This window comes from Chroicocephalus ridibundus, chromosome 3, assembly GCF_963924245.1.
Source record: "Chroicocephalus ridibundus chromosome 3, bChrRid1.1, whole genome shotgun sequence".
NCBI classification, from domain to species: domain Eukaryota; kingdom Metazoa; phylum Chordata; class Aves; order Charadriiformes; family Laridae; genus Chroicocephalus; species Chroicocephalus ridibundus.
In genome coordinates this window covers 98344045-98361350 of record NC_086286.1, presented here as the reverse complement: position 1 = coordinate 98361350, position 17306 = coordinate 98344045, and the positions used below count along the sequence as shown (strand labels likewise).

The 17306-nt window shown below is 33.7% G+C and overlaps 1 long non-coding RNA gene across 1 annotated transcript; it reads right to left on the bottom strand.

Moving 5' to 3' along the window:
* Positions 1–4018: 4018 nt before the first annotated feature.
* Positions 4019–14957, bottom strand: LOC134513926 (uncharacterized). Its single transcript, XR_010070548.1, has 3 exons — positions 14757–14957; positions 7927–8069; positions 4019–4422 (listed from the first exon to the last, which is right to left on the bottom strand). It is a non-coding gene; the product is annotated as an uncharacterized LOC134513926 (long non-coding RNA).
* Positions 14958–17306: the final 2349 nt, after the last annotated feature.

Genomic DNA, 17306 nt, shown 5'->3' with positions numbered 1-17306 from the left:
CTGGTAATGTATTTTAATTTAAAGACAATAGACAGTTAAACTCACAAAATATATTTCATAAACATTTTGTTTGTAAGGCTAGAAATGGCACATCATCCTATTATGAGACAAAAGAGCAGAAATGTTGAAGCTGCATAGGTCTATGATGGCTGGTTGTTTATTATTGTTATTGTTCTTATTGTTGCTATTGTTGTTGCTGTTTTATGCATTTTCTTATTTTGATTCCAGTCAGTTTTTCCACTGGTGTCTTTATTGTGCTTTTGTACATAGCAATCAATGATCTTGCTACCTTATCTAGCCCTACAGGAGAGCTATGTTCTCTCACTCCATCTGCCATCAGCCTCTCTCAGGTAATAAATGAGCGAGATGATGAGCACTCTGCTTGCCTCCCTCAGGTGCTGTGACTCACCCTCCTGGAAGCGCTTTTTGCTTGAGGGATCCTGGCTGCTAGTACTTTCCTCCTTGCTTCTCTCTCCTGCACCAATGAATAGCCAAAAGCGGACCACAGGACCATAACTGCCAGCCATCTGCTTTCTCTGCAGAACAGAAAAGCACCAAAAACTTAGAAATAATTCACTCTGATTGTGTCTTGATTTATTAGAAGTGCTGCATTCTGATTATGCACAAAGAAAGGGGAGCAGGGGAGAAATAAAGAACAAAAGATAATTTTTATTCATCATTGCAATTTTCCAACCATAAAGAAATCAGAAAATAGAAAAAAAATAAGTAATCTAAGGAAATTCACCAGATATTTCACAAATGGATACTCTCTGTCAGCTACTCCTATCATTGACATATTATCAGCATTATTTTACACACACACATATACATCTTTTGAAAGGTACGAAAGGTACCTTTGGAAGGGATCAACAGAGGATTCTGTATAATTATCATGGACACTTCACATCCAGAAAGTTTCAAAAAATAATGAACAATACAGAAACACAGAGAACATTTTGCTCACAAGGTGTCAATGGAATACACATTGTTGGTTAACCTTCATGAGGGGCAATGCATGCCTTTTGGTTGGTACCTCAGCCTCAGCTAAACCACTCGTTTAGCTGTATTATAAATAAATATTATAAATAAATACCATAAATAAAAATGGCCAAAGAGCCCTTTCTGCACCTAATAACTATTTCAAAATGTTAAAAATCATCTGTCTGTGAAAAAGACTAAAAAAAAAATAATGGGCCAAAAAGGTGGAATTTCAAGGGTAAATTCAATATTATGGAAGTAGTTTGATTCAGATCTATTAAAAGGTAATTTAAAGGTGAATTTCAAGTATATTTTCTAAAAAATGCAATAACTGTAAAAATGGAGGTAACTGTTGAAAAACAGACTTAGAATGACTTCACCTTCAATGCCATGCTATATACACTTTTAACAGAGAAACAAATATAAACTCTTCCAAGTAAGACTGGAAGATTTTTGTGGTTTTGGTGGAAACAATATTGCATTCTTAAGTTGAGGACTGACCCAAAGAACTATGTAAGCAGGTATTTGCAATGTTTTGAACTGATTTGTCAGTTCCTTAGAGTGCTATACAAGTATTTTGTTTTGACTCCCACCAGTTCTCCCACCACATAGCTAACTTCATAGCTGCCAATAATGCAGGAAGTAGCTGGAAGCTGTGGTAGAAAAGCTAGAGGTGAACTGAAATTTTCTAATACAAATTGTGATGCTGGTGCTTGCTAGATGATGAAAAATGTAAAATGTAAATTCCATGTAAATTCTTCCATGTAAAAAAAAAGAAAAAAATCACTTAAAAGTTGTTTCCTCTTTAAAATATTTTAAACAAAATATAAGGACAAAGATTAATTTTATATCATTTATAGCTGGCCGTACCTATTAAAAAATTCCATTTTTAACTGCCTTTTACTTTAAAATTTCAATGATATTTTGCAAACCAAAAAAAAAAAAAAGACTCAGAAGTAAAGCGTAGAAATTGTTAGTAGTGCTTGCTTGTTCTTGTTCAGTTTATATGTAGTCAATAGCTAATCTTATTCCTGAGAAAATGACAGCAGTTTGAAAATAAGGAATAATATAAATAATTCAGAATATACATTCATTGGGGAGGGTTTAATATTAAAGAATTTTGATGTATTTATAGAAAGCTAGCCAATCAAATTATCTATTGATAGAATATTTCTAAATCTGCAACTTTTCTGTATTTTTCATGCTAAAAATTCTTCCTCTGTCTCCAGATCCCCTGCAGGAAAAGCTGCTAATCACTCTCTCTTCTGATTAGAGCAGGATGCTGCTGGATGAGCATTTATTTCTGAACTCCTCCTTGATATTCCATTGGGATAAAAGTGCTGATTTGCACCTTTAGCCTCTGGAGGTGCAGCAGCCCAGTAATAGCTTATTGGTCTGAATGGAAGTCCCTCCTTGAGATAATTATAATGAGATGAGGCAGGACAACAGAATACTGTGTCTCTCATTAGCAGGAAAATAGTTGAATTGCTTTTTCCAATTACTAGTTTCATTGATTGTACAAAGATGAGAACTAATATGTTCATAAATGTATGATACTCGAGCAAAACAGCAGGTTTTGCAGATCGGTTATCACATTGTTATGTAGCAGTACTTGAAATAAGAGGGATTCTATCTGCCATTCTTTTGAGGAAATACTGAAAGTTAGGTTATCTGGTTTTGTTAAGAATGACAAGAGGAACAAGTAAAACATAGGACAGTGGAATGACCAGTGGTCTGATCATTCCAGTGGAATGATTGTGGTCTGAAAACGAGTATTACCAATATGTGACTAAACCAATTTTGTAATATTCCACACTCCAAAAGTTTCATTTATCTTCATTACAAGTAATGCTTTTGGGTCACTATAAATAGTTTCTCAAACATTTTAGGCTAATCAGTTTGGAATTATTTGTACTACCTAATGGTTTTACCCATGTGCATAGATAAATACACATACATACAAACCTTCATACACATTTCAACATATTGTTCTAGTAATGGAAGAGGAGAGAATAAACTGGAAAAAAAAAAGCTGCCAAAGTATGACAGTATAAGAAGTTAAGTTTCCACAGCAATACAATACACTTGTCATTAAAGTTACAACCTTGAGAAAACTGCAGCTTGCAAAGAATATATCTGTATGTTGAAATGAGACAATTTACCGTGAATTTATCAAGTGTTTAATTTACTCATAGATTTTTCAATTCATAAAGCCTAAGGCCATAAGAAATTATTAAATCATCCAGTTTGACCAATATATCACAAGCCATTACTTTTTGCTTCACTAATTATACATTGAAAATAGTATTTTTTCTTACCTCTAAGAGTGTGTTGTCTAGAACAGTAGCTTTTAAATATGTTGCTATCTTCTTACATTTTTACATTAGTGTTTCAATTTTTTTCATTTGTCCAGTTTAAGCCTTCAACCATCTTGTTTCCTTCATTCAAATAGAATATTGCTTATCCTTTTATCCTTCATTGCTTTCACTGCTTATGAAATATTACATGAAAAGTCAGTGTCTGGATTCAAAATGTACACCTATAAACAACGTCAGAGCATGAACCTGGCCACTGGTGCGTGGCTGTGTATTCTGTTGCTATTCACATAGTCTATGGAAGGCTTTCTGGAAGGCTCTCAACTGAACAATATTCTCTGATACAATGCCTGAGTATAGTCCAAGGAGCAAAGTCACCAACAAAGGTTATTTCTAGTGCCCAGTTTGTATGCAGCCATCCTATTCCAGAAGGAAAAGAGAGTCATGCCTTTCCAAGTGATATGGGTTATCAATAATCTCCTTGTGCAACAAAGTGTACTTCTCTGGGAATGAATTAAGTTTGTAAAAATGGTAAAGAAAGATTAGAATTGGGTTAAAAACTATTAGAAAAGTGAATTTCAAATGTTTTTATCAAAATTAAAGAACAATATTTTTCACTTGAGTTACAATCAGCATATATTGAGATATTGTGTAGTTAATTTCTCTTCCATTTGAGATATGATTTTCAAGGATATCTACAAAATATGGGATGAAAGTGTTGCTGATGGCCCAGCAGGACACCACTGTTCAGAAGCCGTGAAAACAATATTAACGGTACAGAATTCAGGAGAGGGAATGTTTTTGACTGAAGTCATGTTTAATGAGATTATTAGTATAAAAGGGCTTCCAGATGTAGCATACAGGAGGATTATACACAAATTCAAAATAACAAGAGTCCAGAAAAAAAAAAAAAAAAAAAGGCATGACTACATGAATCTAATTTCTGTCAAAGAATAAAAGGATATATTTTCAGCCACATAAATGTGAGCTCCAAACATAGGGCTAAATCTAAAAAGATCCCTACATGAACTCAATATTGTCATAGACAGCAGGACGGACTACAGAAAATGAAAAAGTGAAGGAGTAGAACTTCATGAAAATTCAGGAGCTTTCGTCTCTCATTGTGTTCCTAGAAGTATAAAAATGTGATTAAAAATAAATGCAGAACGTACATCAATAATGTATCAAGGTTAAACAGAAAGATATAAATTAAAGAAGGTTTTCTATATGTGTGAAACTTGTCAAACCAATTTCTGCACTGCAAGCCTATATCTGCAACTATGCAGTAAGTCTTTACTAACCACAGAATGATGTTACACAAAAATACATGGGAAAGCTGGAGCAGTGAAAACACACATAAAATGAAGGTTACCAAATTCCAAAGACTGAAGGTTATGGCACAGCTCAGTGGGGTTTGTTTCCTGTATATCGTTGATGATAGAAATCAAAGTTTCATTCTGCTTCAGCTACATACTGTTTGTTAGCTGTAAGAAGTCCATGAATAGCTGTCCCCCAAGAATTTCCATTGCAGAAGGAAAGCCCTAAATTTTTAAGTGATTAGATGTGAGTCTCTAATTGGGAATAGGAGACAGAAAAGGTTCTGTTCTGCTTTCATAAAGACAGAAGCAATCTCTCTTAGTTCTTTCTGAAACTATGCAGGATATTGGGATAAATCTGTATGCGAACATGGTAAAGAAAAGTCTCAGTAACCAAACCCTGAAAACGCATTCACCCATCTTGGTGTTTTGGTATGGATAAATTGCTGGGAACGAGGAAGCTCATCTGAACAATAAAACCATAGAAAGGTTTGGGTTGTAAGGGACCTTTGAAGATCGTCTAGTTGCAACCCCCCTGCCATGAACAGAGACATCTTCCACTTAGATCTGTTTGATCAAAGCTCCATCCAACCTGACCTTGAACACTTCCAATAATGGGGTATTCACAATTTCTCTGGGCAACTCATGTCAGTGTCTCACCATCCTCGTTGTAAAAACTTTCTTCCTTATAGCTAATCTAAATCTACCCTCTTTCAGTTTAAAACTCTTTCCCCTTTTCCTATCACTACAAGCTTTGGTAAAAAAGTCTATCTATCTTAGAAGCTCCCTTTAAGTATCGATACGTCGCAATAAGGTCTCCAATGAATGCCCCAAAAGTGGAGTACAGCCCTGGGTTCCTGACCTTGCTTACACGACCCTGTAAACTTGCTTCAATATTTTTAACTGAACAACAAACTGATTCACCGTCTGGATATGGATTTTCCCTTAAAATGGCAAATTATTTTAGTTAAAATATTTAGTTAAAATATTTAGTTAAAAATATTTAGTTAAAATATTTAGTTAAAATATTTAGTTAAAATAAAAAACTATATTAAAAATATAGTTAAAAAAATTCTTGTTAAACAAATAGATAAGTCAAAATTTCTCCAGTAGTCCCCTAAACATGTGCTGTAGGCATAGCTACATAGTTTCAAGAAATGGGTATTCACAAGTATGGCCACCTCATTTCAAGTATCAAAATATCCAATAAATCCATAAAGAAATAAATGAGAGAGAAAAAATTGTGGTCACTGAAGGAAAAAAGGCACCTTTTGTTCTGATTACGATTTTTTCACATCTTTACACTTCTAAAACATAAATTTAATGGAAGCTGTCAGACTTCACAAAAGGGCAATTGTATATGCTTTAATTTCAAGTCAAATATTTTGCAAAGCTTTAATGAGAATTTTATCCCTTTAATGTTAAACTGGGGATGGGAGATAGAGCTAAATTTAAAGGGTAAAGACTTGCTGGACCAAATGACCTTTTCTTGTCCAAAAATTTTCAATGTCCTTATAAAACACATCTTTTGTTCATATAATTTCAGCAAAAGCCACACTGGGAGACCTATCGAACTTACAACACAGGTGACATTTTGATGAGACCAGCTGACAGGTTTGAAGGGTAAATGGCACCTGAAGTAACCATAAAAAATGTAGATACCAATTACAAAAAATATTTTTCTTCAATTTGAGTCTATCAGACCTTAGAATGTCCAGATTTTAGTTTCCTCTTATCAAACATGTTAACAAGAATGACAGTAAGGGAAATATATGTATAAATTCTTTGAACAAGAAATTAAACAGAAAATACAATTTAATTATTTTTAAATACATGTAAAAACATGTATGTATGTAAAAAGAAATATTTTTCAGAAATCTCTATGATAATGTACCTCATCAGTAGCTATTGAGATGAGGAAGATTTCCATTAAGATCTAAGCATATTTTGGTGAATTTTCCACTGAACTCTAAAATTATAACAGCTTCTACTGTTTATGAACTATCCAGATTGTAAGTAACTAACTTATTTGAAACAAATATGTATACCAATATATAAAAAATACAAAATGCAAATAAAAAACCTAGATTTAAAAAAAGAAAAAAATCTTTCAAAAGATTGATTCACCTTGCATGTTTTTTGTTAACAGAGAAACTTCTAAAAGAAAATTAAGGACACTCATACTGTTACAACTTTGTATAATCAGTTCTTTTTGGAAAGAAAAAATACCACAGTCTGCTGAACATTTTTCTCCTTTTCTTTCTTTTAGAGATTTCTTTGGTTAAAAATTAGGTTAATAAGTCAATCTGTTAGCATTTTAGCTGGTTGGTTTTAAATATTAAACATTCTTTGGAATAATTTATTCTATTAAATTTTAAAAAGTATTTACACAATTATTCTATTTCTTCCTTGAAAAAAACAGCACTCAATCTTAAGGCTTGATATGGTTAAGATATATAAATCAATACACCTCTGAAGTTTATTACAGTGATCAAGGAGAGCAGAATATGAACAATGACACCCAGTCTGAAGTTTCTATTTCCAACGCTGTGAATTGTAATGATTTGAAAGTTATTATTAGGTCATATTTTGGACAAACTCTTCCAGATCCAAATTTGGAAGTGTTTTCATAAATGCCTTAGACTATCAAGAGAGCTAGGAAATTGAATTTTTGATACTGTGAAAAAATAGTTTAAATGCATCCAGTTTGACAACAATGTTACATTTTAAATTATATATCTGTGCAAGCCTAGTACATCACTATAGCCACAAAATGACCTCTTCTTAAAAGTTGAAACCTAATTTAATCTGCAAATACAATACTTCATTTTCTATCCTATAATTTCAGACTTCACTCAGGATCATTTGTGTGAATGCATTGTTATTTCATTGCTGCCTCAAAAGCTGAATGAACATTATGAAATAGTTGACGTTACTCTTATGAAATTAATACGATTTCCTTTCAGCAAAATCTGTCCATCAAAACAAAAAAGGTAAATTCTGAAGAACAGTAAAAAATTTCCACTTCCTCAGTAATATATATTAGCATTTTGTCCTCTAAATTTTTGTTTTATATTAATTAATTAACAGGTGGATGTCATCTAAAAACTAGATAGTTTCAAAATGCAAGTTGCAATTACTAATGGATAGCAAAGTAGAATTGAGCATGCTCATACTCCAAAATCTAGAGAGACAAGTAAGCAGCACATACTTGATTTTGTATAAGAGGATGACCTTGCTTAATGACCTTGATTGTTCCCTTCTACCTATTGTTTTTTTCTTATATGTGAAACATATGAATGTGAGATGATAGATACCGTTTCATGGACATATGAGTATCAACTTTATTCTTCCTTGTAGTCTTAATACTTTGCCATTTCCACATTTTTTATACCCTTTGTGTGTTCACCCATGTCCTTCTCCTCTCTTCCTTCTCCATGTGGGATCTTGGTGATGAAAACTGTAGAAGACGGAATAGACAATAAGGTAAAATACCAGTCAAAAGATTACTTGGGTATAACTTTAAAAGGTCAATAAAGATATTTTTCCTGGATTCAGAATAGGAGTTACATCAGGTAAAAACAATATTATAGAAATCATGATTAAGATCGTCTGATAGAGACTCTTGTTAGGAAAGGGAATGGCTTGAAGAGATGGATTCAGCAGTGTTAATAGGCAGTGTTAATACTTTGTAAGGAAATTTACAAGAATAGCACAGAGATTTTATGAGCCCCTAAAGAACATGAACAATTCTATTTGTCTTTAATTTAGGGTAGTGTCCCCATAGAACACACATCATTTTACCTTTGTATTATTTTGCTTTCTGGTATATGCCTGCCAGGGTCCCAAGGGCACTACCAGTTGTTAGAGGGACAGTCTCCAGCCTTGCCTTCTGGATGGACATCAGACCTAGGTTGCATATAATATGTCTGACTCCTGTCTCCTTTTGCTCCTAACTGGACACCCCGACTCCTGATTTGTCCCCTCTGCAGCAGCCCCGCTCTTGCTGCTGCCTGGCAAGGCCTATCTCAACCTCACCACTTTACTACAGTACTTAGGTGGTGATCAAAAATATTCTAGATTTGTATGGTATTTTTGGCAAATAAACTGTAGTCTAAGAGCAATAACTGACACTTCATACAGAAAAGTCTATGTTGATGCATTTGTTGATATTTATCTTATTTTATTATTTTATTATTTTTCTTTATTTTAGTTGTGTCCCATAAACATACCTAGTTGCAACCAAAATTTGTGCAAAACATCATTAAATTCCACTTATCATAAACCTTAAGCTGACATGCTACCTCTTTTAAAATAGTTCTTTCATATGCTTTGGTGAAAGTTTAAGGCTTTTTTGTGGAGACTTTCGTCTAGTTTAAAAGGTTTTTCTACATTGTGGTTTGGTTTTTTTTAAGTAACTTCGAATTTAATTCATTTAATTCATTAATTGATTAAATTGTTATATCTTTAGATTATGCAGATTATATACAAAAACTTTTGTTTGCTGATTCCAGTGCGAGGCACTTAGGGTTACAGATGTCTTTATTACTTTAAGACATTTGAATATCTACGACATGGTATCCATTAACATGAAATCAATGGGATTTCATATATCAGCAAAGGTTTTTGCTGAAGTTTACAAGTCTATATATTCTATGAAGTTTGTAGCTGTCAAGTGATTATGTAAGAAAAATCTCATTGGAGATATTATCTGGAAATTCCAATACTAGTCTGTGAAAAACTGTGACCTAAAACTACACCCTCTGTGATAGGGTCAGCATGACCAAATCTCAATATATCACAAGGTTCTCCTTATGACTTCTTTAGGAAGAAATATCACCTTTTTAGCCATGAATCATTGATAATTATGACAAATTTATCTAGGAAACATTTGAGCTATTGGATTTTCAGGTAACAGGGCATTTTCTGCATAGCTTTACGTCCATGCCATTTTTTTGTCTATGTCATATTTGCGGTCACATGTCTTTTGGGTGAAATTACACGGGATATGGCATACGGTAGTAAACAGAAAACAAATGTTCAAAACTCAATGGAAGATATTGTAACTATTACAAGGGCATATAAATTCTCTCCTACATCATCAGTTACTTGCTGCAAAAAATAGAATAAACTGATTTTCTGATTTGTTTCTATGGAGCTTTCTTTAAATGAAAAATACTTCTTTCTAGTCAATATTCTTCAAACAAAATAAAGAAAATATATTCCTTTTAACATAATGAAGTGATTCTTTTGGGGAATGCCAAGAGTTTTTTAATAATAGCACTAATGGTGGAGCTGATTCAATTGCCTTCTTATTAAATCAGACTACTAGTCTCAGGCTGAAAATTTATAAGTAAATTTTCCTGAAGCTATAAGAAATTCTTTGTATACATTAGCAAAACTACAACATTGATATATTGCTATCCCCCTGTTTTTGAAAGTAATCCAACCTGTCCCACCAGTCCTTTCCAAAAAAAAAAAAAAGATTAAGAATAGTAACTGTACTTGTGATGGTGAGGTTATGCAGAACTAAGGTGGAAACAAATGCAAGGACCCATAAAAGCAGTAAGGAGAACCTTGGCTCTGACCCTGTTCCTTCACTGACACAGAAAAATCCTGTAGGATTCCTGAAGGATCCTGTAACAATCCAGAAGGCTTGCTCCTTTTGATCAGGAGTGAGTTTACAAGTGGGCTACCTACTGTGTCCTGAAAAGGCATTTTACATGGTTTGAAAATCTGTTTCTCGCCAGGTTTTCCTGTTGGTACAGGCTTTTTTTTTTAATGATACTTTTTTGATTTGTTCCGAGTGAACCAAAAAATGAAATTAAATATTACTTTTGGAACCAGTGGAATATATATTATATTTACTCGGCTAAGGATTTTCCATTTAAAAAAATCTGAATCCTTGTTTTTAAGGAAATTTTTGTTGCAAGGTCACCTATCTTAGTGTTCTATGGGACTTTGTACAGCTACTTCAGGGAAAGTCATAGGGACCACTTTTCCAAGGGTCTGATTTCTTTGGAGCTAAGACGATCAACATCATATGACACCAAGATTCCTTCTGCTCTCCATCCAATCTACTCTTTTTGGAGTGTTATGTTAAGCAATGCTTCACTTCGCCTAAACACTCTGTTGTTATTTTAGACTCATAGGATTGTTTAGGTTGGAAAAGACCTTTAAGGTCATTGAGTCTAACCATTAACCTTACACAGCCAAATGCACCACTAAACCATGTCCCTAAATGCCACATCTACACATCTTTTAAATACCTCCAGGGATGGTGACTCAACCACATCCCTGAGCAGCCTATTCCAATGTTTGACAAAACTTTTGGTGAATTAATGTTTCCTAATTTCCAATCTAAACCTCCCCTGGTGCAACTTGAGGCTGTTTCCTCTATCCTATCACTTGCTACTTGGGAAAGAGACCTGTACCCACCTCACCACAACCTCCTTTCAGGTAGTTGTAGAGAGTGATGAGGTCTCCCCTCAGCCTCCTTTTCTCTAGGCTAAACAATCCTAGTTCCCTCAGCTGCTTCTCATAAGATTTGTTCTCTAGACCATTCACCAGCTTTGTTTCTCTTCTCTGGACACGCTTCAGCACAATGTTATAGAATGCCTCAAATTATAACAGCTAACAATTAATTTTTCAAACCTGAGTGCAAAAACATTTTGGCAATTTTCTTATTTTATGGAAAGCAAAATCAAACGGAATGAACAGTGGACGTGTGACAGTGGCAGGAAAGAATGATTCCTTTATAGCCTAGGTTGGTCAGGGATGTAAACCCTGAAGAAGATGAGCTAGTAAAATGGGAACGGTTTGACAATGCACGCAACTTCCCAATTTTGTTTCAATTTTCTATTAGAAGCAAAGACGTTATGAAATACACTACTTAGGTTAATTGGAATTTGTTGAGTAATTTAATATTGAGTTTTTTTACTATAGTTTTATTCATGTAATTTTTTTCTTAGTTTCAATCATTTATTTACATATCAGGGCCTGAATTTCATTGAAGCATAGCCAATGCAGAAATTGCTTTCTTTGTTTCTCATTGTGTTGAGTCTTTCCCCCTCACATTGAATGCTACCGTGTTTATGGATGTTTTGCCTTGGATTCCTATATATGGATAGATTTTCAGTTCTTGTAATGGTTCTTGTTTTTCTGGCTTTGTTTCCTTTATCTTAGTGTTTCACTGGAGCAAATTGCATTTGTTTTGTTTCTTTTTGGTTTGCTTTTTTTTCTGCATAGCTATGTCTTTCTGAATGTTTTCAGGAAGAATTGTTCAGCAATTTCAAACAACCAGTAGAAGAATTTTTTGTGATGATTTTTTTGTGGGGGGGAATACTTTTTCAAACTTAACATTAAATAAGGTTTTGTATTAAAATATCTTCTCTGTTAACTTTGTTAATACAAGATGCTTGGGTTGTTTTTTCTCAGATACATTTTGTTTTTCTTTAAAATTGCATCACTTCTATTTTCTTTCTGTTTCAGATTCTCTAATTGTCTTCCTTTCATAGCCATTTCAGTTAGACCTACACTTACCTGATTTGTACTACAGTACAAAATTTTATTACTAGACTCCAAGAATTTGTGTAATGAATCTTTCTCTAGGTCAAATACCTGAACATAAAACAGCTGCATGAAACATAAACAGGATTCATTTCCCACTTATATGAATCTAGATTCCCTTATACCTGAAACAAAAGCATGCTGTGAGTACTTTTCTCATGAGTTAACTATAGATCTACAAATGTTATAGGATGTGCGTAAATGGCTCCTACCTTCCTTAATTCAACTACTCTATAGAATGCATTACTATTTGATTGCATCCAAATAAATATGTTAATGTATAGAGAAACAGTTACACCACATCTGGAGCATTGGACACTTGTTTTAATGTAACATCACATGAAGAATATTTGGATATGTGGAACTGTTGTATACATCACTAGTGTATATCACTGCAGAAATTGTGAATTATATGAGTATTGTGAACACATTCATCAGAACAGAGATTCTAAATTTCTTTATATTTTCAGTGACACCATCATCTGATTTTTTTTAGGGCTATGAGTTTATCTGCAGAACACTTTGTGCCTGGAAACTTAAATTAATTTATAAAATTTCAGAGTGCTATTTTTTAAAAAAGATCTTTGTGACATATATGACCTAAGGAGGCCTACTACTGTTGAAAAGATCTGGTTATTTCATATACATAATTTCCTGTTAAAAATTTCCCAGATTGCTCTTTTTTCAGTATTACATAACATTAAATTCACGTTTGACATGTCACATCAGGCATCAAAATAATATTTAAAATGAAAAAAAAATAAGATTTTTTAATGTAACATTAAAATCTCTAACCTAAGCTTAATGTATTTTCTACAAAGAAACACCAACATGTTTCAATAATTTTATGATTGTCATCAAACTTACATGGAAGAGATGCTGATATCACAGTGATAGGCAGTGATCAGGATTTTGTATAGTATTTGACAAAATTAAATAAAATAACTTCCAAGGAGGTTTGGGATGTGCATTGCTATGACTTCAAATTGTAGAATACTTAATAAACATAAAGCGATGATAGCCATAAAGGCATCATTTTGAGAATATTATTAGCCTAGAGTAAGTAACAGGAAAATGGTAAAAGCTTCATAAAACTGAAAGTTCTATGTGATAAAAAAATAACTAGAATGAAAAGGAGAGACAAATTGACTTTTGAGTAAAGATTAAAAGAGCTGAGTAAGTTTCATAGGAAGATGATGACAAAGTAGATCATGATATTCTACAAATATTTGAGAGCTGTTAAAATGTATAGAGAGTGTTTATTTAGTGTGGTCCATAGTAGAATTGCTCTGATAGAAAATAAAAGAACAGGGAACCACACAATAGGTAGATATAGATGTCTGTGGAGACCTTTAAAGGTAGATTTTGCCTAGGATTAGAATATATGCAGTAGGCAACAATCTGACAGGCCAGTCTATAAATCTTTACCATCACTCTTTCATAATCCCCTCTAATTTTTATTTGAATAAATAGGATAAGGTGTGAAACACCCTTCAGAAGCAAAAGTTTGAGATCACTGTATGCCAATATTTGAAAATCCCTGGGGACATATTAGAAGGTGATAGTATTATGTCTGATGGCATCCTAATGAATCTCTGTTAATTGAATCCTCATCTCCCTTTCCTGCTTTGCTCTGTGTATCTCAAAAGAATTCTGTAAACTGTCAGCCAGATATCTGTATAATTTACTTGGGACTTGAAAGATATCTGAGGGCTGAAGCAGCACAAATTCAAAAGGAATACTCATGTGAATCAGTAATTGTTTAATTCTCATCTGGGTAATGAAACAATGTGTCTGGAAAGACCAACACAGCAGACAGATAAAATCTGGGTTTTTGGCATATCTGGAGTAGAAATTACCACTAAGAAATTGTCTGTGATGTGGTAAACTCTTATTCATTTCATTATGATTGTTCGTTGACATATCTCAGCTCTCCTGCTTACAATGGCAGAAGAATACATTGCAGAAACAAGGAGAACCATCAACAGAGAAAAAGAACTTTTTTAAATCAAAATTTCAAAGCAGGGAAGAAATTAAAAATTGCAAAGGGCCTTGGTGGATCCTCTCAAATATGAGTAAGCCATGACATAGAGATGATTGAACTATTATATTAACTGGGGAAAACATGGATTTGTCCCAGTTTCTAATTCAGTTATCAGCTTTTTTGTATAAACAAATTACTGCTAACCAGATTATCAAGAATGCCAAAACAGTGTATTCTAATAAATTTCCATCCCTTCTCTACTCTATGGCTTATAAAATTCTATTATTCCTACTATTCAAACCCAGTCTACAGTATCTTATTCATTTTAATTTTTATATTCACTGGAGTTATAGTGTATTTTAAAAAAAAAAAGAAGTTAATAAAAACTTTCAATATATTTATTTACAATTCTTCTTAAAATAAATTTGTATAGTTTATGCTCTGCTCTTTTTCAGTCCCACTCACTTTGTTTGCTTGTTTGTATGTTTGTTTGGTTTTGCTATATTATTTTTGCTATGGGTTCATATAAGAGACCAGAGAATAAAATATGCCTTCCTTAAATTGCACAGTTTCAAAAATTATTATTGTCCTTACCTTCCTAAAGGAGCTCGCTCTGTTGTTGGACATCTTCCAATAATGTTTCTTCTCTTGGCCAACTTTAAACTTTTGAAGTTTCATTGTGTTTAAATTATTGTGCTAAAAGTCACCCAAGAGGTTATGGAATCCCCATGCTTGGAAATTTTCTAAACTTATTAGAGTAAGCCCCTGAGCAACCTGATCTAACACTGAAGTCAGCCTGCTTTCAGCAGGAAGTAGTAGTAGGTGAACTTCAGAGCTCCCTTCCAAATTTTTATATCATTCTGTGAGAAAGGTTATCAGGAAGCTATATATAATTGTTTTCACATTCAAATTCAAGTGGGTATTTTGAGAGCCCAGACACTGGCAGAGTGACAAGGCCCAGGATGCTGGATTCTGGAGGCCGAGGACAACCAGACAGGGATTGTGTGTATAGAAAGTGGTATCTCCTAAACACAGAAAGTGTTGTGCTGAGGGATCTTTAAATAACAGGTGATGAAATTCTGGGTTGCCATATACAAGGTTGAGGATTGGCCCTCCCACTTCTCCACAGCGATAGAAAATGTTGGTCATTACCAATGTTGTGTGAGAGCTCAGTGAGTAGCCACAACACATCTTGAAACTGTGGCTGGTATTTATTAGCTCTGGGTATGAGTTTAGTCAGCCTCTAGGAAAGTACATCAGCTGTGGGAAGTCTGCTAAGCTGAAATTGGAAATGATCCATGGACAATTTGGAAGGGTCTTTGTGTGTAGTTTCACTCCTAGGACACAATTGTCACCAACATTGTTTCAGTTTTTTGGGTCAGGTGTTTATGAATGTGCAAGTTTATTTGGGGTTCTTACAGAAGTTTAAACGACATAAATCTTTCATTTTGTCAGAGGTTATCCTCATTTTTATTTTGTTTTATGCTAGAAGAATAAGATCATTCTGTTTCAGAAGTTTGGATTTCTAGTAATTTGGACTTCCAGACCCAGATTTCTTGGTTTCTTTTGAAGAATTCCAAACCAGACCCAAACAGATACTATGACACGTCCCATTTTGCCAGTTCATTTTGTTGATAATGAATATAGAACCCATATCTTTATAAAAAATCACAAGAGCCATTGTTCCTATCGCACACAACAAACACTCAAACTTTTCTATTGCACAATGCATACAGAGTCATGCAGAAATAGTACATCAGCACAAGAAAACAGGAAAGGCAATTCAGGACAGTGTTAGGTTATCTAGCCTTATTCTTTAACTCTAGGCATGGATATTTAGTCAAACACAGAACCACATTAATGTAAGCATATTGTGTCTTGTTCTATGTGAGCCAGTTCTGCTGTAGTTCATTTATGTTCATGGTGCTCTAAAGCATATTATTGAAATCCTCATATACAGTTCAAAGTACTGAATAGCCTGTTGATTAGGGTAAAATACCTGCAATGTTAAAGATCTGACTGAAATGAAATAGTGATTGGATGCTGTTTCTACTACATTAATCGATTTCCAATGAAAGAATACATCTATCTTACTTCCTCTGATCAGAAATTCCCTGGTCCTGATAACTAAATGCTAACTAAAGATCTTCCAGATGAATTACTCCCTGAAAAAGCTTTTTTTGCCTTCTTTATTACAATGTCATTTTCTGAAAGAAGAGAGTCAGCTGTTGCAGTATGTGTCATGGGAGTTCACTTGAGTAGAAAGTCACGTAGAAAGTCACATAGAAAGTTTCTGGTCAAAGTTTCTCCAGGGATTTATTTCCTTGAGCATGTGTGATTTGCAGAGTTCATTCTCACATGTTGTTGAAAACTGTTAAGGAGACCATGTTGAAAGAACCTAGTGTTTGGGGAAAAGAGCAGGACAGTAGTAATGAGGCTTCCTTCCAGCTGCCATGTAGAAGGAGATACTGAACTATATGAAGGTGAAGAATTTAGTAAACTTTTCTCATTAGTAATGCTTTTATTGATCATTTAAACTTACTTACAAAATCTTACAAACTTTTCAGTTTCTTTATCACTGTTCTCAATACCTATATGAAGCTTACAAACAAAATATGTTTTATTGTTTTATTTATTTATTTACTTATGTATTTATTTTAAATTAGGAAATTATTTTTGTGTCCTGATTCTTCTTCCATTCATGTCTTTCAAGAGTTTAAAAGTCTGACACATTAGTTTGTGGATAGTTTCCAACTATTATTCAGTAAACAGTTTTTAACTGAAAGTAAACTTTACACTTAAAATTGAAACACAACAATTCTGAAGGAACATACTGTGTATAAACTCTGTCTATACACAGTTTTCACTAGAATTCAGGGCTAAATCTGCCTCCCATTAAATTATGTGGGGATAACATCGGTGAAGTTAATAAGAATTGGGTCAGGTTTCTTACGAATGACTGCAGGTAACCCTTAGGCTGTTCAGTAGAAGACATTTCATGAACTTCAGGAGCTGAAAGTGCTAGGGACTGTACAGCCATTCCCCTTTTTGTTACAGAATTTTTTATTCACTATATTCTTAGACCTGATACTGATCATGGAGTCTATTTGGAACTACCCAATTAGCTCTGATGTGTAACTGATG